Here is a 24269-nt window from a genome sequence, read left to right as displayed (position 1 = left end):
TCAGGAGGATGGAGCAAGGCAACATCAAGCAGCAAATGCACACACAGGAGGCAGTTACGTCAGCTCAGCCTCAGCCCCTCCATGCACACACCGGTGCATATGCAGGCACCTTCTGTCAAAGTGAAGCAACTAATCTTAGCTGAGACACGTGGCTCCCACCAACTCTTAGTCCCCACATTCTGCTCCAGAGGGAAAGAAGGAAATGGGGATAGTCCCCCAGTGCTTCAACAAGTGACCGCTAACTTCTGAGTCAAGAGGTCCTACTGGGGAAGGTGGTACCTCAGATATGATTCAGAAAGTCATTTATAAGTTTTCAACCATGGAGACACCCCCCTAGCGACCAGGAACACTGTCTTCTGGACAAATAAGGGGACAAAACTCAGATGGAAAGGTTATGATTTCCTGTACACCTGGGATCTGCTTTTGACCATGAACCTTCCAGGGTCAGCTCACTCAGACTTCAAATTAACAACCAACAAAAACAGCAGCAACCACCTCTCCTTAGGACCCTGCCAGGTTTTTTTCGCTACAAGCTCCGGAGGAGCCCCCTGCAAAGGCAGGGGGACTAAGGACTATGGCTGTCATCCCCCTGCCACTCCGTCCTCACAGAGCACTGCTCTATACACAGGAATTGGCTTTTTAGACTTAAATTCCATTATTGTATTCCCCCCACCTACCCTAAAAATCTCTGGCACGTCTCTCCCTCTGACCTGCTCACAAATTTGCTTATTCACTTCCTGTTCACTTCTTAAAGTATGAAAAAATGAAGGGGAGTAAAAAGGGACAAGGAAAGAAAGGAAAAAGTGAGAGGGAGAAAAGGAAGGGAAGAAGGGAGGAGAGGGGTGGGATTTGGGCAGCTGCCGCTTAGAAAGTCCTGTGTTTCACAGACTTCCCCAGACCAGTCCAGAGGTAACTGTGGGGTCCAGACGTAACTGGCATAGAACAGCTTATGCTCCCATAGCTCTGTGAGTGTGCTTGTATTAGCATTTAGTAACTTTATTTTCCGCTGGAAGCAGGAGACAAATGAAGACCATGGCAAATTCGATTGCTAATTTGCTAAAACCCACCCTGACAGAGCAGATGGCATGTAACAAAACATTTCAAGCACATGGACCTATTTGGCAGAGGATTGTGGGATTGCAGAAGGAAAAGTTTCTATAAAGGAGGCAGAGTTTTGAGCTGGTTAGCTTGCTGATTTTAAGTTTGGAGAAGTTTTAGGATCTGCCACCTTTGGGCAAATTTCTTCCATCTCAGCCGCACCCAGCATGTGTGCTTAACAAAATAAAAGTTTCATTTTCCCACTGGTGAACAGCTCGCTTTCTCTGAACAAAAGACAAAGAACTTCTGTTGCCCCAAATCAATTTTCGGAGTGCTTCAGTCAAAAAAAAAAAATTAAAGAGTGAGCAAACAGCGCTCTGATTTTCAAAGCTCCAAGCCCAGGGGCTCCCCGGAAAAACGGGTCCCCACTCTGAGGTGGCATGTGGTGAACGGCTCGGCTCTATGCAACAGGAGCTGCAGGCCCACCGCTGCTTTACCTTTCACACGGAATTCCAGCGGGAGATCTGGACGAATGACGGCCGGCCGGCTTCTGTCGTTCTGCCCCGGGAGAATCCACACAAGTGATCAGAGGTAACTGCCGTCCCATGTCCCCATCAGCAGTCCAGAATGTGCATCTCCGGGCAGTTCCCTTACACAGTCTGACACATGGCCGACAACCTGAAAAAGGAGCAAGAGTCAGTCATCGTGGCAACAGCCGGGGTAGGAGGCGGGCGGGAGAGGCACGCAATAAGTAAGACTGGGTTTCTAACACTAATGACCGGCTTCCAGCAAATCCCTCTCCCAGCTTGCTCCAGCTCCACCTGGCCCAAGCTGCCGGCTTCTTCTCCAATGAAGGCTACAGCCGGCTGTTCAAGTCAGAGCGGCACCCACGCAAGGAGCTAAAATTAACAACCGAATTATGCACCGAAGATTACTCACTTCAATTTTAACCTTTTTTAGTGAAATCTCGCACTTTGCATTTAAAAAAAAAACAAGTTTGTGTGTTTGCCTGAATGAGAATCAAAGTCACCTACATGCTAAAGGTTTGTCCTTTTTGTTTCTAAATGGAAACCTTCCTCTAAGTTATAGGTGGATGGGGCGTGCTTTAATTCCGCGCGTCCCTCTGCGAGAGGTAACTTCACGCAGTGTGTTCAGGCTTTGTTTTAACGAGGCCTTGGCTCTAAAGTTTCAGAGCGAGAACTTTTGCGCTGGCACAGCTGAGAGAGCCCCTTCCATCGCGCTGACAGTTGCAAAGCATCCCTAACATCCAGGCTTCGTGGTGAACAACCTCTCCACTTCCTCCCTTCCCTCCCCACCGGGACCGCTCTGCCAGCTGAGCATTGCCTGTGACAGCAAAGAATCGCTGTCGCAGCAAGCCGCGGATTGGCACACTCCAAGCCCCTGGTGAACAAATCCACGCTCTAACGTACACTTTCTTTTCGCGCAACTCCTACAGGAGCAGCCGTGCAGACAGCTTGAATACAAACAGAGAATCGGGGCTCCTGATGGCCTTTGCCAAAAAGCAAACCACAACCCAAACTCTCAGCCTCCTGTTGGGGGGGCACACCCGCTGACTCCAGCAGCAGCCACGCCCCTTGGGTCCTATCGCCTGTAAAAACACAAGCTGCAGCCAGCTACTGCACCAAAGGCTAGAAACCCTTTCTCCTTGCCATCTCCTCCCCACTAGCTTAGATGAGCCTGGCTGGTTCCTTTCAGGTTTGGCAATGGTGCTGTTAATAGCATATTGGGTTACAAAGCCATTTGTTGTGCAGCGGGAAACAACTGTTGAAAATACCACCAAGCATCCCATCAATAATTTCTGATTTATTCATCTTTTCTACCAATGGATAATTGGGTTTAAAAATGTACACCTTTTGTTAGAAACCATATAGCTATTGGCATAGGCAAACACACATCTCCCACAAAATAAATCACTAATTGAGATTCATTTTTTTTAAATTTTTCTATTCTGACCTCTTGTACCATAGCTACTACGACAGATGCCCAATTGTAATTTAATAAAAAACTAAGAAATGGTCAATTCGCTTGCAAGCCCATTATCTAGAGCAAACACTCCTGTTAGATAAAGTGACCAAGTGCTTTTTATGTGTGTATTGCTTTCTTCTTCCCAAAGCGAATGAAGTTACTGTGAATTATCCCCAGCCTTTGCTCCTTTCCCAGCCCCTCGCAGTTGTACAGGGGCATTGAATGCAGCAGGCAAATGACAATGGCACTTCAAAGCCAAGCCTCAGATAGCCGTCCTGGCTCCAGTAGGAGGGTGTAAGATATAATCTTTCCCAAGAAGACGGAACAAAGTCATACTCACGTAACTACCCGAGAGCTAGCAGCCTGGGTCTCTGTGTGTGCGTAATTTCCAGGACGTGTTTTGAAATAGAACTGAACTCGAAAGTCAGCGAGGTATTATTCTTACACGGCTGAATCATGAAGCCATCATCTCCCAAGATAAAAGGGAATATGGGCAGATGGGAGTGAGCAGAGAGGAGCATATGGATCGCAAATATTTTTGTAGCTGATTAAAATTGTTCTCTTTGCTGAGGAAGCAATGCCAGGAATCCAGCCCTACGCCAGCTTTCTGTTCGCCAAACCAACCCCACCCCTGCGCTGCCATTTCATGCCGATCGGGTCCAAGGTCTCTCATTTTTATCGAGAGCCAAAACTATATTTAACAAATATATTTTTCTTGGAAAAACTTTGTTAATAAATTTTACTATCAAATTTTAATTTACATAATAAAAGGACAGAAATGGCTATATTATATAATATATGCAGTGTGTGTATATATATGTATATATATTATATAGAGATAATACACAAAAGGCAAGTTACTGGAGTTCTTTTATTGCCATTATTATTGTTACTTTACATTGAATAACTTTCGTGTGAATGTGCATAGATGAGCAAGCATGTGCCATAGCACTCGAGGGACAGTCAGAGGACAGCTTGTTGGCGTTGAGTCCCTCCTTCCACTGTGTGTGAGCTGGGCACTGAGCTCAGGGCATTAGAATTGCCACAAGCTCCTTTATCCGCTGAGTCATCTCAGAGCCCCAGAAATACTATTTTAATCAGGAGTTTGGAAATATTTCTTAGCAGAACTCATCAGTATAATGAATCTATGGGAAACTGACACAATGCTCTCAACTATTCTATACAGAAAACATCAGATAAAACGAGGATCATTTCACATTGTCTTAATGCTGCTTTCTTAGGTCCTATACTGCCTTTAGAATAAAAAAAAATGATAGCATATGGAATTAAAAGGGGGAAAAGAGGTGAAGAGAATAATATAACTCAAGGCATATGTATATTATGTATTTTACCCCTACCAACAAATCGTACACGTCCTGTTAATCCCGGCAGAGCCATGGAGAAGTGGATAGGCCTTCTCAGGGTCTTTCTAAACGGGAAGTCGAATTCTATCTACAAGTTGAGATGCTCCCTTCATTAGTCACCCCTTTCAATATGCAAAAAATTAACACACAGATGACTAACCCGATGCTAAATTAGTGTAAGTGTTTTATGACAAGACAGCACCGTCAAGTGACACAAGCGGTGCCTCCCACAGGCTGTTTTTCAGTAGGCCCCAGATCTGCAAATGAAAACTGCTTGCGTGTTGAAGTGACAGCGGTGACTTGATGGTTTCCTCTGGAGGGTGCAAACACGGGCCAACTAAATACGAAGCAGTCTCCAGATGCTCGCTTGGTTAAAGCTTCTGAAGAATTTTTGGCATTTCAGAATAAGTTTAAAGAAGGTTAAATTTGGAATGAGAGGCCTTCAAAAATGAGAGTAATGATACTGTAAAGTATATATATATATATGTATATATGATGTATGTATGTATCTTTAGAATCTTCTCAAAGTTGAAAAAAAGGTGGAACTGTCCCATAAGTTTAATAATTGTCACATAAATTTCACTTCCCACAGATAAATCTAAGTTCTAATAGATATGTGAGAGGCACTAGACTAGGAAATTTACCCTTTAGTCAAATGGTTTTTGTTTGTTTGTTTGTTTTGTTGTGTTTTAGGGTTGTTTTGTTGTTGTTGCTGAGCCCAAACACAGCAAATATTTTAAGAAAATTAAGCTTGCATACAAATGAGAAAATTGACAAAACATTTTGGAAAATAAATTTAGGAGAATATCTCTACATTAGGAAATGTTCTACAAATATCCTTTTTGCAAGGATTTATTTTATTACATGTTATTGTTTTTTGTTGTTGCTGTATTTTTGAGACAGAGTTTCCCTGTGTAGCTTTGGAGTCTGTCCTGGAACTCACTCTATAGACCAGACTGGCCTTGAACTCACAGAGATCCGCCTGCCTCTGTCCCCCAAGTGTTAGGATTAAAGGCATGAGCTACCACCACCACCTGCTACATGACTCTATGCTTTATTAAGTTTTTCATATGACATCATAAGTGTAGATCTATGTCCACATGTGGCTATGTTCACCTAACAGACAAAGGAGTCGATGCCAAAGCTTTGGAGACTAAAATGAAGCCCCATGAGCACACGGATGACTTTTAAAAAAAATGAGGGAGATGTTTTGTCAACGAAATCACCTGGGGGTAGGGGGAGACAAGTATGGGGACTCTACTTCTTCCCATAAAACAAGCCTTTATCAAGCTTCTATCATGTCCAGAGATAACCCTCAATGAGATGTTATTCAGGTCAAATAAAGCAGCTTCCTTTGGAAACTTTATTGTGTTCCTTTTTGGATACACTATGGATAAACAGTAAACAAATCGCTATACATGCTGAAGAGCCAAGGCAGAAAATGCAAGCACGAGAGGGAGAGCTGGCATCCTGCCTTTCAATGTTTCCTCAGGCACCTGAGTGACAAACATGTACGAAACTGTTCTGGGATGTAATCTTCTCTGACTCGGACGTGGAAATTATATCATTCTCATTATCATAGCCATCTTGTCCATGCGCTATGCAAGCTATTTTTTTTTCTGACAACTTGATGCAAACTAGACTCGTCTGGGAGGTGGGGATGTCAGTTGTGGAATTGTCTTCATCAGGTTGACCTATAGGCAAATCTGTGGGGGACATTTTCTTGATTAATGACTGATCACTTCCAACAGTGATCCTCAATTGCATCAGAAAGCCAACTAAGCAAGCCACTGAGAAAAGCCAGTGAGCAGTGGTCCTCCAAGCTCTGATTCACTTCCTGCCTTGAGTATCTGTCCCGCCTCCTCTTGATGATGGACTCTTACCTGTAAGCTGAAACAGACACTTTCCTTCCCAGTTTGATATTGGCTAGTGTTTTATCTTAGCAATAGTAAGAAACTGGAGTGCACTCTTACCCAGCCAGGGAACCAAGCACTACTTCTGTTAAAAAAAAAAAAAGTCCTACAATTTCCTTCTCCTCCAAATCTGAAGAGTGCAAACTGTCAGGAATGGCAAACAGAGCTGGGTGGGGTGAAGCAATTGATTGGCAGTTTTGTTATATTGTGACCCAACATTTTATTTTATTTAATAGTGTTTGTTTTAATTGCAGGTGAAGGGGGCTATCAGATGGAAACTTTTGAAACAAAACTGGAATCAATGGCCCTGCTACTGAGATTCTGACAGTACTAAGGCTGAGTTCAGTGTGACTGACAGATTATTGTCTAGTTCAAAGATTTTTCAAGTGGCCTCAACTTCCATCCTCATTACTTCCATTTTCTGTTTGTTCATTTCTTTGTTCATATGTATGTGTTAAAGTACATGCCTTGGCACCTGTGTGGAGGTCAGAGAACAGCCTTAGGGAATGAGCGCTCCCTTCCGCCATATCTATTCTGCGATTCAAACTGAGGTCGGTAAGACTTGGCAGCAAGCACCTTTCTGAGCTGAGCCATGCCCCTGGCCTGGCCATGCTGTGTATCTAACAGCATTCTATGCAGAGTGAAAGAAATGCCATAGTCGTAGATGCACTGGTCCACTGACTTCCAAGCAAGTGTAAACTTTAATTAAAACATCGCATTATACAGAGAGTAACGGAGCCACTGCAGAGCACGTCTAACAGACATCTAATCCAAGAGCTTAGACAGCACCCACTGTTAGCATCAATCCTTTTCATCACTCTTGCTCCTATACTGCTGGCTTCCATGGCAGTATAAGCCATATTTACCCAATCAAAACAATTCACTCACGGGATATGGCAACAGAGGGCCTCACATATGCTTTCACTGGGCCATTGTCTTCTGCCTCATAAGTGATCAACTCAACATCACATGGACACTGCACCTCAGCTCCTGATGATAACAGTTTCTTGTTATTTTGTTCCTAAGTTCATAGGCATGGATGGGCCAAACATTCTGCTCAGTCTCTCTCTGAGAGTCCTGGAAGTCATATGCCCCAGGCATCGAAATGACCTAATGTCTGTGTTGTAAACCTGCCCAATTTCCCCTCCCGTGTCCAGAGCCTACACAGCTTTCTTTTTTTTCTTCCTTCCTTCCTTCCTTCCTTCCTTCCTTCCTTCCTTCCTTCCTCCCTCCCTCCCTCCCTTCCTTTCTTCCTTTCTTCCTTCCTCTTTCTTTCTGTGAGTCTGTATGTGGCGTATACCTGTGGTACATGTATACAAGATATGCACACATATGTGAGAGGATCACATGTTTACATGTGTGGAAGAACAGAACATTTGGTATTCCATTTTATCCCTCTCTACCCTTATTCTCCTGAGACAGGCTCTCTCACCGAACCTGGAGCTAGGCTAGCAGCCAGAAGGTGGCAATATTCCTTTCTCTGACCTCAGCCCCATTGGGATTACAGGCATGAACCTAAAGCACACACAGCTTTTTAAGTGGGTGCTGGGACTTGGAATTCAGGTCTTTATGATAGCATAGCAAACACCCTTACACACCAAGCCATCTCTAGAGGCCATGTAGGAAATCATATGTCTATCTGGTATTCAGCTAAAGTAGGCTTGGGGTTTTCAGGAAGATATGACCATTTTCTTGAAAGTCAACAGTAATCAAACTGTTTATTGGCAAACCATGAGCACCATCTGGCAATGAATGTCCATCTAATCCTTAAGCAAAATGCTAGGACCTCAGGCTTCTGCAGTACCCTATTCTTCTGAGTAAACAGAAAACACATTTCCTAAAAACATGTCTAATGTTATCACATGACCTTGTGGAAACATACATTTTCTTAAAACAGTTATGTCTTTGGGCCGGGCCTGTTTTCTACCTCAGTGTCACTGTCAATCACCTTAGGGATAGGGAGGGGTGATGAGGACCAAAAGTGATGCTACTGCTTGGTCCACAGATCTAAGTTCAGATCCATACAACATTCACAATGATCTCCTTTCTATAGAGCCTAAGACAAAAATGTTTTTCTATTACTCTTATTGGTGATACTTTGTCTTGGAGCAAAGATTTATTATAAAATCTGTCTCTTCCATCCTGGTTTAAAGGGCTCAAAATATGAAATTCATCATCACAAAGAGGAAAGGTGGTTTAAAAGAAGAAATATTAATTTTAACAATCATTAGCATGTTTGACATGAACTCTTTTCTCCTGCATTCCTACATAAAGTGCAAAGCACTTGTCATTTCAGAACAATGAAGCCTGGCTCATGTGATGAGGCTCCCGAGTGGGAGCGGGGCGTTTGCAGTACTAAAAGGAAAGAAGGAAAAGAGGCTTCTACAGCACGAGCAAAATCGAGAAAGCTACCATGAATTATTATTTGTTGGAGTTTTGAAATTACCATAGCCCTGGTTTTCTTCCACGCTTTTCAATTTGGAGAAATAGGAGAACTGCATTGGTAGTCTGTCTTGTTTGTGCTATGATAATGCTTAGCATTCAGTATCACAAAGGAGTAGTTCGTGCCTCAATGCTGCATTTTCAGAATTAGTATCAGCAAACGTGTCTTTGCTGAATATCATTGAAAAGAATCAACATGGGACTTTAGACATGCACCCAAGACCTGAGCTCCAGCCTTACAGCAAAAGTAATGAAGTTTCCCTAGAAGCTAGGCAATGAAAGGGCATCGTCTTGAAGTGAACAGACACAGTGCAGGTCTAAAGGGTCTCTATGGTTATAGAAACTCTCATGGTAAAGCTGGGATCTGCTCTCAGAGTAGGGAGGGGAGGGCAGAGAGTGAGAGCCCTGAGTGTAACAGAGGGGTGCATGATGCCACCCCACAAACAGCATCTGGGACTTCTGGATGACCACACAGGGTGCTCTGGACTAAGCTTTGTGTTAGCATTTTGAAAGTCAGTCAAATTTTAGTTATTATGCGCATGTGGTATATGTACCCATGTATACGCATGTGTATGTTTGTGTGCAGGTAAGCATGCATGTGTGTATGCCTATGTGGAAAACCCATGTGGACAATCTTCTATGACTCCTTGCTGCCTTATTCATCCTGGCAGCATCTCTCATCTAACGTGAGAGCTCACCGATGTGGCTATTCAGGCTAGCTAGGTTAGGCAGCTGCTGTCTCTGCCTCCTGAGTAGTGGAATTAGAGAGGGTCCTAGCAATAGATGGGGTTCTAGGAACAGGAACTCTGGTGTATGACAAACATTTTAACCACAGAATAATCTTCCCAGACAGATAGAAAATTCTTTGCAAACAATTCAGCATATATACCAGCAGAAACAAAGAACTACCTTTGATCCAGTGTTTACAACATTATCAATTTAGACTGAGTTCACAGTTACTTAGTTTATTCTGTATTAACCCATCTATTTTTGGCAGTCTCCATGAAGAAATGCCCTGACACTTTAGTGCTAATTTAGGTGACTTGATGATCCCTTACTCCCCAGGGCCCCAACACACATGGTCTTCAACTAATTTCGGAATTTGACTAAGGCTTAACATCACTCTCATCCCACTGTTATGTAAGCTAAGAGTCACAGGGATTGGTGCATGCCTTCTCTACCTCCACATTAACCATGGGGACCATGCCTGGCACGTATTAGCATTTTCCCACTTAGTGACTAAAGCAAGGCTCCAAGCTTTCATAGTCAGCGATGGCAGACATATTTGGACCATATTGTCCTGCCCATACCTGTAAGTGAGGATCACTGGTCACTCTCAGACACCTGAGAAGCTACTTGATGAGTTTAACCGAAAGTGACTGGAAGGTACTCAGGGACAAAGCCATGGCATGCTTCTGAATCCATAGTTGTATGATCAGGCAAACTCTGTAGTGTTGGACACTGATTAGAAGGGCATTTCATAAGGACCCACTGCATAGAGTGTCATATGGCCCTGGAAGAGGATGTTAGAGAAAGGAAGGAATGATGTACACTGGAAGGGGTCCCTGAACAAATCAGAAAGCAATCTGGAGAGCTGAGGCAAATAAGAGCATGGAAGATAAGAAACCTCTTTCTTCTTTCCGTGTAATTTTTTCTTTTTCATACTCCACACAATGCAATAATGTGCAAAATTCCACATTGATGACACTATATATATGGTCATCAAAATGCATAAGCCACTGTACTAGGAACAACATAACTTTTAGAAATAACTCAAATATTGGTAAATCATAATAAAATACATTCAACAATTATTCCTTCTCTTAGACATCCTACAAGAAGGAGTAACTTGAAATTTAAGATACATGGATGCAATTGGAATTGACTAGCTTTACCTATTTAACTTTGCTCTACTGGGTATTAAAATTGTGTTAGAATTTTTCCCATCACAGGTAAGTCTCTATAAATCTTCTCAGATGATAGCTGCAAGAGAGGCATATCAGAGCTAGTGCAGAATGACCATTGATTCACTAAAGAAAAAGGTTCAGTTCAAGACCTGGAGTTCTGGCAAAAAAGGTTATGGGATGCTATATTTGGCTTTTTGCCTGCCCTAGGAGACAGCTAGGCAGGAGAGTTCTGTGTCTTCAGAAAGAAGTTGTCATGTAGATGTTCTCATGGGACACAGGCACATTTTGTGGAAGCAGATGTGCAGAGGAATCTCTCTAAGTCCTTATTTCTACATCATTAAGCACTTAGCTTGTATTTGTCTTGTTCTTTAAATATAAATGTTATAATAAATGCCTCAATGACATATGTGGGCACTGGACTCTAAGTTCCCTGGACAGGAGGTCCTCTGACCAGCATATCGTCCAACTGTTGCTTCACACTGAGTAGGACTATAGCTGATATCAGTTGTCTGAGAGGAAAATTAGATACAGATCTGTAAGAAGATATTTTCAAGAACTATGCAGCATATTAGTGGAGAAAAATCAGGATTAGTACCATGTGCCCAAGGCCTGATCAAAAGGTATTTTTTACTTCAGGTGCTGCATGGTGAGTATTTGTCTGGATTAGTTAGTACCTGGACCCTGTAGCCATCCTTGGAGATGATGTAGGTCCCTAGATGCTCTGTTTAGAAAGTCACAAAAGAGGACTATTTGGTTTGTCATTTCCTAGTAAAAGTCGGTTTGTTTCCTGTCATGTACCAGAATTGTAATCACATGGTTCAAGACTGAGTGTGATGGCATCATCCCCTCCATTTTCCAAGCCTGAAGTTATGTAATTCTCCTGAAGCAGATGTTCTTGGCCTTAAGAGTTGGCATTCACACCTGATGGGTTTGCATGTGAAAATACGTGTACCACTTTCAACTGGCTCCTCTATCCTGACAAGGCACAGCCTGGAAAAGTGGACGCTTGCTTTTCGCTGTCCTTGAACTCAATAACACATGTTAATGACCTTAGAAAATGACAGCTCGCACGAGCTCTGTAAGCTTTTAAAACCTGCTAGCATTGCCTGTTGCTGAGGACATGGGGATAGCTGGCTCTCATTTTGTTCTAGATGAAGGAACTGCCAAAAGTCAGGACAATGCGAGAAAGCACAGGTCAGCCTGGCCTTGGACAATGAAAGCTGGTGTGTGACTCTATAGTGTGTGTAGTGTGTGGTTTCCTTGAAATTAAGACTTTTTAAAAAATGTAATTTTCAGCTCCCTAGAAGAAATATCCCTACGAGAATACAAACTGCTCCCCCAAATCTCTCTAATCCTTGCTGCCGAACACAGAAATCACAGTCAAGAGTGGGGAGACAGCTCAGTGGGTAGAATGCCAGCCGCACAAGAGTGAGGACCTAAGTTCAGATTCTTGGCACCCACATACAAGCCATGCATGTTGGAACATGCTTACAACCCCACCACTGAGTCAGGAGTGCAGGACACATACATGCAGATTCTGAGGCTTTGCTGGTCAGCCGGTGTAGCCAAATTCATGAGTTCTAGGTCTAGTGAGAGACCCTGTCTCAAATCTAAAAGGATGGAGAAGTGATTGAGGAGGACAGCCAATGCCAACTTTTAGGCTCCACACCCACCTGAACTGGTAAGAGGATCCAACAACACACAGAATGGTAAACAATGGTTAATTAAATTAACGGTTAATGAAATCACAAAAGTAGAATTTCAATGTTTCTTTTCTTGAGACTCCTGCACACAGCCTGACTGTACTGATATCTATGCAGAGTTTTTGGGTTTTGTTTCGTATAAATGAACCCCTTGTAAGGTTCTCTGAGTTTGGGGAGGTCAGGCTGGCTGCTCTCCAAGTTTGACCACATTGTCAATCAGTTGTGTTTTTCTTTTTCTCAGACTTATTTTTATTCCTGTTGCGGGTGAGTGAGAGCAACCAGCTCAACAGAACTCAGTCTGGGGCCTCAGATTCAGGCTTTTTATTGGAGGTCTTGGTACCAAGGTTATGGCTGAATGGTCCCAGGACTATTGATGGAACTATTAAGATGTGTTCAGAGGTTCTGGGGGTTTTCCTGATAATTAGGTAGAATATTTCAGGACTTTTAATCACAGAGTTTACCATGCCCAAGCTAAAGGATTGGAAGGGACCATTGCCCTTGCACACATGCGGCATAAATTAATTAAATAGCTGTGATTTTTTTCTTTCAAAATCTTCAACTAAAGCAAGCTACTAGGGAGCCACAAGAAAACCAATATTTCAGGAAGAAATGCATGTATCTGCCTCCGCCCCGCATGATATCTCTAATGTGCAACCATGTTCTTCCTTGTCAAATGTGAAGCAGAATTCCTGCCACAAGGCTTGGCATCTCAGCCTCTCCAGCAGGGAGTGGATCAGACAGCTCAGGTCTGAAAGTCCTCATATCCAGGCTACAGGAATGGAAACTTTCAGGGCTAGATTACCCTGACAGACACATCACAGAAATGAGCTATCTGCCAATCTCGAAGGATATACAAAGCTCAGTTTTTGGACAATGGGCCTATTTGTAAAACCTTTGAGATTTTAAGCATAGATTAAGAAAAGTCTTCAATCTATGGTTTTCCAAGATGGAGTCGTTGTTGTGACTTACTATATCCTACCTGAAATGGGCAAAGTCTAAACACAGGAAAACCTATGTGATGAGGGAGAAAATTACTAATGAGATGAAGAGGGCAAAGGATACAAGGGAGGAAGAGAGAAGGGGAATCAGAAGGGCAGCTGGCCGACTGCCCTTGTAGAACTCACACAGAGAAGTAGAATAAAGAATATTTAGGTGATGCATTTGTAATGGAACCTGCAACAAATTTCAATTAAAATTAACGCAGTCAGGCACCTCTTTAATCCCAGCACTGGGCAGGGACAGGGGCAGGGGCAGATAGATCTCTGTGAGTTCCAGTCCACCTAGTGCTGCTTAGTGAAACCATGTCCCAAAAATAGTGTTAAAATTTGTTAGTCTTTTCTTAGTAGTGTGTGTGTGTGTGTGTGTTTGTATGTTTGTGTAAGTGTTGGGTGCATGTGAACCAGAGGTGACTCTCCTCAGTCGCCCAATACGTTATTGATTGAGACAGGCTCTCTCATTGAACCTGCAGCTTGCCAATTGGGTTGATTGTCAGCCTGGGAGGCCTAGGCATCTGCCTGTCTCCACTTTCCAGCACTGAGGTCACATACTACCACACGTGACATTCTATAGGGATGCTGGCATCTGAAGTTAGGTCCTCATCTCATGTAGCACTTAACGGACTGAACATCGCCCCATATGTAATTTTTATAAAGTTGTAAAATGAGGATAACAAAGAAAGCCATTGGGCCTAATCACTACCACTCAGCAGAAAGGACACTGTTCATAATTATAGATAAGAAGCGAGGTAAGAATGCCATTGCCACAGAGCTATTAAAACATAGGATCCAGGAGCATATGTCCAGCACTTTAGATAATTCACTTATTACTAATGAAGAGATTGACGTGGGAAGGAAACAAAGAGCATAATGGGATTCTCCATGACGACAAGGGAAGCAATTTGAATCTAAAAGTACTGAAGAATTTTAAGCTCCTTTACAGAGATGACTACTCATAAGCCTTTATTGGAATCCTAAATTAAAATATTTGGATCTGCATAAAATGTGGGAGAAATCTGAATCCTGGCAGTTCACAAACATGGATGCGGCCGACCTTAAGTATCTGAAATCCTGAGTCATCTAAAATGGTTCTCAGAGCCTGGCGTGTCCTGGCTTCTTTTGTGTGAATGGGTCACCCACAGTTGGCATGGGTCCCTGAGTTCTGACTCCTCTCATTGAGGGACTTGGGCATGCCTGCTGATATGAGGGTCAGCTCATACCAAGATTTCTCTGAATTTCAGAGCCTCATCAGGGCAAGAAGAAAGAGGGCCTGTCATCAGAGGAGCCCACCTACTTCAGTTCCTCCTCGAGGGCCACTGAGCTCCCAAGGCACCAAACTTAAGATTACTTTGCAGAACTAAGAACAATGCATGCAGTGCCGCTGTGACCTCCATCCACAAGTCCATTCATGATGACGTGTCTACAAAAGATTTTTTTTAAAAAAATACCCTCATTCAAACAAAACTTACTTTATAAACTGCTTTCTTTTTATGACCAGGTAAACAGGTGTGTTTTGCTTCTCAATTTTGTGTTCTGAAGGGAAACTAGCTAGAAAATAGGAAGCTTCCTCTAATAAGGCATAATAATGCAACGTGTGTGTGTGTGTGTGTGTGTGTGTGTGTGTGTGTGTGTGTATCTGTGTGTACACACACACACCCTTATTCAAAGAGCGTAGAAAAAAATGTCTGATGTCTGGGTCTTGCTCTGGCACTATTTACCTGATCCCTTTGAGAAAGGCTCACTCATGAAACCTGATGCTAGTCTGGTGGTTAGCAAGCTGCATTGATCTTCCTGCCTTTGCCTTCCCCCTGCAGCAAACAGCTCTGGGGATATAGGCACACCATAGCTGCAGCCCTGCTGGGTTGTTTATCAGTAGCTGCTGAAGGTCTGTAGTCCTATCTCCAAGCTTGTACTGCAATTTCTTTTACCCAGTGAGTCACCTCCCAAGCCTCTCATTTTTTTTAAATCAGCACATAGAAATCAGAAGTAACTTTATTCTGTTTGTTCTTGTCATTCCCACCATAAACACTTGAATATATTTTGGCATGTCTCTGGTAGATATTGAAAGGTAATTACATGGCTGGCCTTTTCTTGAAATAACACCAGAGTAGAATTTAAGTAAGTTGTTGAAACCATGTTCATCACCCTTGCCTAGACAGCCTTTGGACATTTTAATATAGCGCTTCTTTTTCTGATAGACATCCATATACACTCACACCTTGGATCTAAATAAAGGATGTGACAAACACTGTATTTATAAGCAAGGGACACCTTCAGTTTTCCTCGAACACAGGTTTTTAGACTTATAGCTTCCTTTTCTAAAAACATGTACCTTGGTATTGAGGACACCATCTCACTCAACAAGGTTGGAAACAAAGAGACATTCAACAATGAAAAATGAGTAAGGACATCTTAGGGAGGGGCATCATCAGCCCCTTGAGAGTAGAATTTCTATTTTCCTTTGCCGGACTTTAGGAAAGGAGTTGCTATAGGTGATATTCAATTTACCAGAGCTGGTCCAGACCCAGTGCTGTTACCTTAAAGCCAGAAGCCCACCCTGTGAAGGCCTGTCTAGTGTGACTTTTGTTGGTTTTTTTAAGCCAGAGTGTGTTCAGGTTGTCAAGAGTTGTGTGCCACAGTGAACTCTAGAAGTGCATTGTCTGGGAGTTATGTGTTAATGCTCTTCTGAAATGTCATTAGAAACTAAACTGTCATCTATTGAAGAAACACCATGCTCCTCTTGAATTGGCACCAAGGCATTGCACGTGATTCCCTCTACATTTTCACCCACTGCCTCTCCACAGGAAGCCGAACACAGAGCCAACCAGAAAGGGAGCTCAACTCCCAACACTCCCAGCAAACTTATCTGCTGTTGGTTCAGGAGGAATTTCAAAATGACTTAGGCTATTGTCAAATAAGTATCCCATACTAATTGGTTATTTGGCTGATGGATTGAGCTTTGAGACACTAGGTAGGGCTGGCTGGCCTGGAACTCACTACGCAGCCCAGGCTAACCTCAAACTCACAGCTATGAATGACAGAATAAGCCATCACAGCCCGCCAGAAGAAATTTTCACAGCAAAGACTACTCGTGATTTTGTGGTTCTGAAACAGGTAATAGAGTACTGACCTTCAGTAATGACTTGTTAAGCTATTGAATGAATTAACAGATAAAATTATCTATGAGATTATGAAGTTTAACCATAGAGTGAACCATTGCCATTTTATTTCCAAACCAATTGTCACCCATTATCATTATCTCTACCAAAATCACATCGGTAAATACAACTAGCTTTGTTTTGTGCAGTTTGATACTTGACATAGGAATAAAGTTAAATATTAACAAAATAGGACTGGGCTGAAGGAATGGCTCAGTGGGTAAGGTGCTGGGCTTGCAAGCCCAAGGTCCAGTGTAAATAATCTAGGTGTGATGGGCACACAAATAAACACACCCCTCCCCCCAAAACAAAAAAAATAAAGAAACTGAAATGATGCAAAAGAGTGTTAATAGAGCAAAGTGAAATATAAGTGCCAGTAATCAAATGTTCAAGTAAAGGCATTTTGTTAATAGAAAGTAATGTTTTAAATAATTGTTAAAGAAAAAACTAAAGGAAAATGCCTTATACACAACTGGGTATTTTAATCAAATGCCATAAGAGTATTCACACTTATTAAATAATCATGTAAATTAAGATTAAATACGTTTTTGTGCTTGGAATAAATATCCAAACCGGAACAGCACAAGTACACTGAAGACAGAGTCAGAGAGAGGTGTGAGCGTGACAGACCAATGGCCTGACTGTTCTTCAGGTGACTTCCTTCTATAGGACACAGGTGTAAGAATTGCAGAGACAAACAGGTTTCCAGGGGAGCCCATAGTGGCTGATTTAGAAGGAGAGACATGTGGCACCTGCAACCACTGAGAGCTAAGAACTTTGGCGAGAGTAGACAACACAGACACAGCAAGAACACAGCTCTAGGGGTCTCCTCAAGTTGTTCTAGTTCTATGAAGATGGGTTGTCTTGATTAAACACCTCATCCTTGGCAGAAGTACTTCTGACTGGGGCATGAGCCTGTGGCTTGTGGAGTCACCTCACATCTCCCATGAAACGGAATGGGATCTCAGAAATTTAACGTGATGCGTTCTCTCCAAATAATGTAGATATCACATACATTAGCTTATGATAACCAAAAATGTACTAGCTGTTACTTCATGGGAACAGCATGTGGAAGTGTGTCTAAGTGTGTACGTTGAGTCTGCAGAGGTTTACAGACAACCATGAGTAAGATTCTTGCCTGGAACTTGTCATTTGCTATAGTATTTTTTTTTTAATTTTAAAATCAAAATTTTGGAGCCGTTGGGTCAAGGAGTTTGTGGCTAAGTCTGAAGATCTAGAAGGAGAGGATGAAGTCTACAAGTCCTCAGACCACCACATGCATCATGGCACACAGTGCATGAGCACACACATTTTACTGTAAGTCCTCATAATCGACCTGAAAGGATGACTATCTCTTTGTTGAAGTGGATACAGATGCTATCAGAGACAAAAGACCTTAGGTTCTCCTGTCCCTCATTCATAGTCTGTTAGCCACTATGGGAAAATCCTGTCTCACTAGCAATGTGTGGAATGCACCCATAGGAATGCAGCTCCCTGTCTCTGTCCCTGTCCCAAAGATAAAAACCACCAGGTGCAAGGCCAAAGGCAAGGTATCTGTAAGACTAACTTGCCAACTGATCTGTATCTTACACGAGGAAAATGCCAACTTTATGACTTATGGGAGAATCCCAGAACCACTCCTTCAACCTGCTGAAACCAGCCTAGAATGCTACTGTGTATGTATGCGAATGAGAGGTAAAAAGAAAAGCTGTGGAGGACGGAAGTGGGGGCTTGTGCAATGGGACACATGTGACATGAAGTAGACAGGTGACTAGGGGAAGGTGGAGGTGTACAAAGGAGGGGCATCTGCTAGACAGGGGAGGGATGAGAATTAATGAAAACATATTTTGTTTGAAAACACCATAATGAAACTTAATACTGCGTATGGTGGTGAAACGATTTAAAATAGCTAAATATATAAAATTTTATCTGATACATGTAGGCCACACTCTCTGCAGTGTTGGCCTATGGACCTCTCTGCTTTTTCCATTTCTCTTCCTCTAGAGCAGTAGTTTCCAACATGTGGATCAAGATCCCTTTGGGGTCAAAGGACTCTTTCACAAGGGTTTCCTGAGACCATCAGAAAACACATATATTTACATTAAGATTCATAACAGTAGTGAAATTACAGCAGCAACAAAAGGCATTTGAGAACCCCTGCTCTAGGAAAAAAGCTCCCATTTAAGCTTTTGCCTGAGAGCTTCTTCTATATCAGATTTCTTTCTATTACTGGGTTAGAAGTTCCTTTCACTTCTATATCAATGGCTACATGTTTTTTTTTTTAAAGGAAGGTTTAGTGGCACATATATTCTAGAAGCAGAAGCAGGCAGGGAGATCAAGACATGTTTGAAATACCGGCTGAGTCCAATATCAACCAAGATACAGAGCAAACTCTGTCTCAAAACCAATGGTGTTGGCCACTGAGAGGAGGTCAGTGGTTAAAGGTGGGAGTCATAGAAACCTGGCAACCTGTATTTGATGTCCAGAACTCACACAAAGGTGTAAGGAAACAACTGTCTCCAGAAAGCTCTCTCTGGTCTCTACACATCTGCCTTGGCACACCACTGCCCACAACATACATCATATTTTCCCTTAAAAAACAAAAGAGCAATGGTGTTGTGCAGAGTCACAGAGTGTGCAGAGGTGATGTAAAAACTAAGCCCCCTTCTTCCCTACCCATGACCCAACTTTTTCCCATGACTCAGCTTTTTTCCCCAAGTGCTTTTGTGTGTATGGAGACAGACAGAGAGAAGCTAAGCTAAACTCTAGTGTTCTGGGTTAGGTTGGCCGGCTCAGCTTCCCCTTACAAAGTATCCTAGAAGGATATGCAGACTCATTGGCCTCCACTAGCTTGGCTGTCCTTTCTGTGTCTCACTGTCAGAAACGTCTCAAGAATTTGGATACCGAGAAGTGTCACTTAAATTAGGCTACACATACACACACAGCAGCTGGGTTAAGTCACTTAAATCATAGCATTCAAGTGACACTCCTCTGCTGCCCCTCCCCAAATGCCAGATCAGGCCACATGAAGGCCTGGAGCTGCTTCCGCTCAGAGAACAGAGCAGCAGCTGCTGGGGGTTGGCTGGGGAGTCTCAGTTCTACTCCTGGCCTCCTGCCTCCTCCAGGCACTCACTGGGGCACGTGACTGAGGAAGCAGCTGAGCTCCCACCTTCAAGAGGAAATGCAACAGCCTTGTCCCCCACCCCAGGCCACCTGCTCCAGTGCTGACCAACCAGCAGCAGCCTGCTCCCCTTTCATGGGTCAGGCAGCTGCTGGTTCACTCAGAGACATGCCTGGGCCCTTCACAGCAAGGACAGAGCTGGGCATGGGAGGTCATCTTGAATGCTTTGGCCAAACATCTGTGGATTTGAATTGTGGGGAGTCAGAACAATGTGTTCAAGTGGCAGGGCTCCTGACAGATTCCAAACCCTGCCTTCAGTATTCCCTGCAGGCTCTCTACAACATACTATACTCCTTTCCCGAGCAGATATTTTCGTTTTTGGTTGTTTGCTGGCATGAAAATCTGCCAGAAACATAGGGGGCTCTTCAAGTCACTTTTAGGTTCACTGATTGATTTCCAAAAGAAGGCCCCTCTAGTACTCTAGTATACAGCACAATCACACTTTCTCTCTCTCTCTCTTACACACACACACACACACACACACACACACACACACACACACACGACTGGGGAAATAGCTCAATTGGTAAAATGTTTGCCTTGCAATGGACCTGAATTCATCTCTGGCAGCCATGTAAAAAGGTAGGCATGGCAACGCATTCTTGTAATCCTACTGCTGGGTAGGTAAAGACATGCAGATGTTTCATGCTAGCTGCTCAGTCAGTCTAGACTAGTCAATGAGTTCTTGGTCAGTGAGAAATACTGTTTAACCAAAACAGGCTGACAGTTTCCTAGGCAGGACACCCAAGGTTTGTCTCTGGCCTTGACACACACACCACATACATCTGCATATGCACAGACAAGAACACATGCACACACAGACAAAATAAAACAAGCACACAGGACATCTGGTGCCTTTGTGCAGTCTGAGACTCAGAGCATGATGTCCTGGGTGCCACAGGACACCGAGGCAGCCCCAAGTGTCAGTCACACCCACTTCCCAGGGCTTCCATAGAACCTGAACCTTGAAAACAAAAGTAGACAGCTTACCCTGCCCAAGGGCTGTGCAGTGGGCTTCCCAGTTCTTGGAATCGTGGCTCTGATGCCTTTACCCTTCCCTACTCAGGTCTGTACAACAAACAGACATGCCTGATTTCAGACAGTGATCATCCTCTGCTTTCTTTGAAAGCACACCCTGAGAGTCATTCACCCAGCCACACCAGTGGCTATGCTTGGTGCTGTTAAAAATACATCTAGAACAGAGAGAGGCCAAATACCGATACTTTTGTGTGCATACGGATGCTCAGAATAGATGATTCTATTTTGTGTATGTATTGACGTTTTCACAATAAAAGGTTTGATGTCTAAAATTTAATCTTTGGGATTAAATTCTAGGTATATGCATACACTATGCTCATTTGAGAGCCAGGTGGGAGACTCTGATCTGAGGGAGTTGGTATGTTGAGGAGGAGTGTGAGGGGCATTCAGACCTCTCATAGACTGGTGCTTTGGAAGCCTGCTGGACTCCAATCAAGGCTTTCCTCCCTGGTAACCATGTAAAGCAAGAGCTTTTTAACACTAGCTTGAAATATGCTTGGGCTCAGATGTCACAGAACACCTGGAGTTGGTTTTCGCCTTTTTGGTGGAGTTCAGGTAATACACACAAAGGTCTCCCTTCTAGGTCAAGTGCTCTGAGATATGTGACTGTGTGTGTTCTCATGTGTGTGCCTGTGTGTTTGTGCATGTGAGTGAATATATGTGTGACTATGTATCGGTGCATGTTTGTACATGTGTGAGCATATATGAAGATCAGAGGTCAACGTTGAGTTTCATTCTTCAGGTGTTGTTCACTTTATTTTTTGAGATGAGGTCACTAATTGGAGCTTGCCAATCAGGCTAGGTGGGTTGGCCAGTGAATCTCAATGACACATCTGCCTCCACCTGCCCAATGCTGGCATTCCAAATGTGTACCACCAACCACCCCTCTTCTTTGCTCATGCTTGCATGGCCACACCACCTTCCTGATCCTCTCCAATGCCAAGTCAACTCAGTTCAAGCCTCCTCTTCCTTTGCTGTCAGCTTGGCAGGATTTAGACTCACCAAGGAGACACATCTCTGTGAGGGGCATTCCACAAAGGTTTGCCTGAGTAGAGAAGACCCATCCTGAATGTTAGAGGTTCTGTCCCATGGACTGGAGTCTTACCCTAAATCAAAGTCAGCAAATGATGTTGAGCATGGCACCCGTCTCTCTCTGCTTCCTGACTATAGACGTACTGAAGTCAGCTGCCTCCTGCTCCTGCCACCGTGCCTTCCCTGCCAGATGGGCTATACCCGCGACAGTGAGCCAAACTGAATCCCTTCTGCCTTAAGTTACTATTGTCGCAGCAATGAGAAAAATCACTAATCCGGTCGTAAGTACCAGAGACTGGGAATCCACAATCCAGAAACCATTTTAGCTCCATGTCCTCCTGTGAGTCTGGAAGAGGACATTTTCTTTGTCTTAACTCTGCAGCTTTCCCCTGGCTCTTTCCAGCTCGCTCTCCTCTCAGCCCCTTGCCTGTGCTTATCTCCAGAATGTTACTTGGTAAACAAATAGACACACCCTTCCAAAGACTCTTTAGACCTATAAAACCCAGGAGTTGTACACTATCTACAAGGGACCAAAAGGAATGCCAAATGTTCCTGTTTACATATTGTTAACTTTTGGTTATTGGCTCTCAAGTACCACATGTTTAATTCCAAACAAACAAGCAAACACGTACAAAATGTGGTTTCCTTTCATGGTGTGAATTCTCATCCACACGTGCAAAGTTATTCTTCTTTTTTGTTTATTTGTTTGTTTCATCTAAACGTTCAGAGGGTATTTCACCCCCTAACTACAAGTTTAAACCCTGCTCTTTTAGGTGTCTCAAGAATTACACCCCCAATAACAAACCACCAGCGGAAAATACTCTGTCCAATACCTAACAGGAACCTAAAGTTGAGAGGAAGAACAGTGGCCTATGAGTTAGTGGCTGTTGGGGAGCGTGTCAGTTAGCTTTATCACTGAGGTCAGAGGATCCCACACAAACAGCCCTTAAAGAAGAAAGACATATTTCAGCTCCAAGTTTTGGAGAGTCCAGATCTTCCCAGCAGAGAGACTGTGCCAACCCTGCTCGATTCACTACATGCCTGCCCAGGAAGCAGAGAGAAGAGCAGGTCAGCAGTCAGCTAGCTTGCTCATTTTTTACTTTTCTATTCACCCTGATCGCCCCAGTGTATGGAATGATACCAACTCCATTCAGGACAACTTTTATCCCTCAGCTAGCCCTTTCTAATAAATGTTCTTAAAGACACGACCAAAAGGATGTCTCAATCTCCCAGGCGATTCCAAACCAAGTTAACATTTAAGCAGAACCATGACGACTCCAACACAGTTGTTCTCAGCCTTCCTAATGCTGTGACCCTTTAATACAGTTCCTCATAAAACTATTTTCTTTGCTACTTTGTAACTGTAATTTCCCTCATGCTATGAGTCATACTGTAAATTTTTCTGGAGCTAACGGTTTGCAGAAGGGGTCATGACCCACAGGTTGAGAACCACTGCTCTAAATGATCATTGGCTTACAGAATTATCTCATTTATTTTATTTTATTCTCTCTAGAACTTTAACTTTCCATTCTGTATGAGTCTGCCCAAGCAGAGGTTAGACAAGTTCAAAAGGATACCTTCTCCTGAGAGGCATCTGTTATCAGCAGGAAGAAACAGGGTATAAAAATATAGAGTTGGATACTGTTGATTTTCTTTAAATTTATAATGGATCATTAGAAATTAATGTACTCTTCTCACCTTCCTCTATCTGTATGTATTTCCAAGTTCCAGTTTTCCATGAAAAATGTGCACAGAACCACTCCAGAACTTCAGGAGAAATGGCCTAAGTAACTCTGATAGCATCTATGTCATATTCCTGGGTGCTGAGCAGAAAGGACTTCATGACCCTGTTGCTAAGGACTGGAGTCTCTCTCCACCCATGTGTTTCCCACTCACCTCCACTCTTCTCTTTGTGGCTCCCCCTAGGGGTGCTGAAGCTTTAGCACCGACTTCAGTCATTTTGCTCATCAACTCATCAGTGACTGATGTCCTGAACATGGCAAAGAACTCACAGGAAAATGCGCTGGAGTCAGCATTTGATGCTTTGCAGGGCCAAGAAGATTTGCATGGAGGTGAGGAGGACCTGGCTAACTGTCTGGGTAGTCCGTGTGTCCACCAGTAAGTATGGAGACAGTCCCCAGGAATACGGGGAGCATTGAAAAGAGGTTGTGAAGTCAGCTCCTATTGGGTGATCCACAAGTTGGAAGGGACACATTTTCTTTAAGAAATTTGTGCCTAGTGGTGGTGGCACACACCTTTAATCCCAGCGCTTGGAGGCAGAGGCAGGCAGATCTATCTCAGTGAGTCTGAGGCCAAGGCCAGCTTGGTCTACAAAGAGTTCTAGGACAGCCAGGACTGTTGCACAGAGAAACCCTGTCTCAAAAAACAGAAAGAAAAAAAGAAAGAAAGAAAGACAGGAAGAAAGAAAGAAAGAAAGAGAGAGAGAGAGAAAGAAAGGAAGGAAGGAAGGAAGGAAGGAAGGAAGGAAGGAAGGAAGGAAGAAAGAAAGGAA

General features: G+C 43.3%; 1 protein-coding gene across 40 annotated transcripts in view; it reads right to left on the bottom strand.

The window, feature by feature from the left end:
* Arpp21 (cAMP regulated phosphoprotein 21) overlaps positions 1 to 24269 on the bottom strand; it is a 161502-nt gene that overhangs the window by 113886 nt on the left and 23347 nt on the right. For 33 of the 40 annotated variants that reach the window (XR_012909943.1, XR_012909942.1, XR_012909944.1 and 30 more), the window contains one exon: positions 1536 to 1716. The gene's annotated coding sequence lies outside the window, so the exon portion shown is untranslated. Of the gene's footprint in view, positions 1 to 1535; positions 1717 to 1808; positions 1914 to 2072; positions 2417 to 24269 lie in introns of those variants that run through there. The other 7 variants (XM_075964340.1, XM_075964347.1, XM_075964355.1 and 4 more) reach the window with 4 other exon arrangements.

Source organism: Microtus pennsylvanicus, chromosome 3, assembly GCF_037038515.1.
Source record: "Microtus pennsylvanicus isolate mMicPen1 chromosome 3, mMicPen1.hap1, whole genome shotgun sequence".
Taxonomy (NCBI): domain Eukaryota; kingdom Metazoa; phylum Chordata; class Mammalia; order Rodentia; family Cricetidae; genus Microtus; species Microtus pennsylvanicus.
This window is presented reverse-complemented; position numbering and strand designations above follow the sequence as displayed.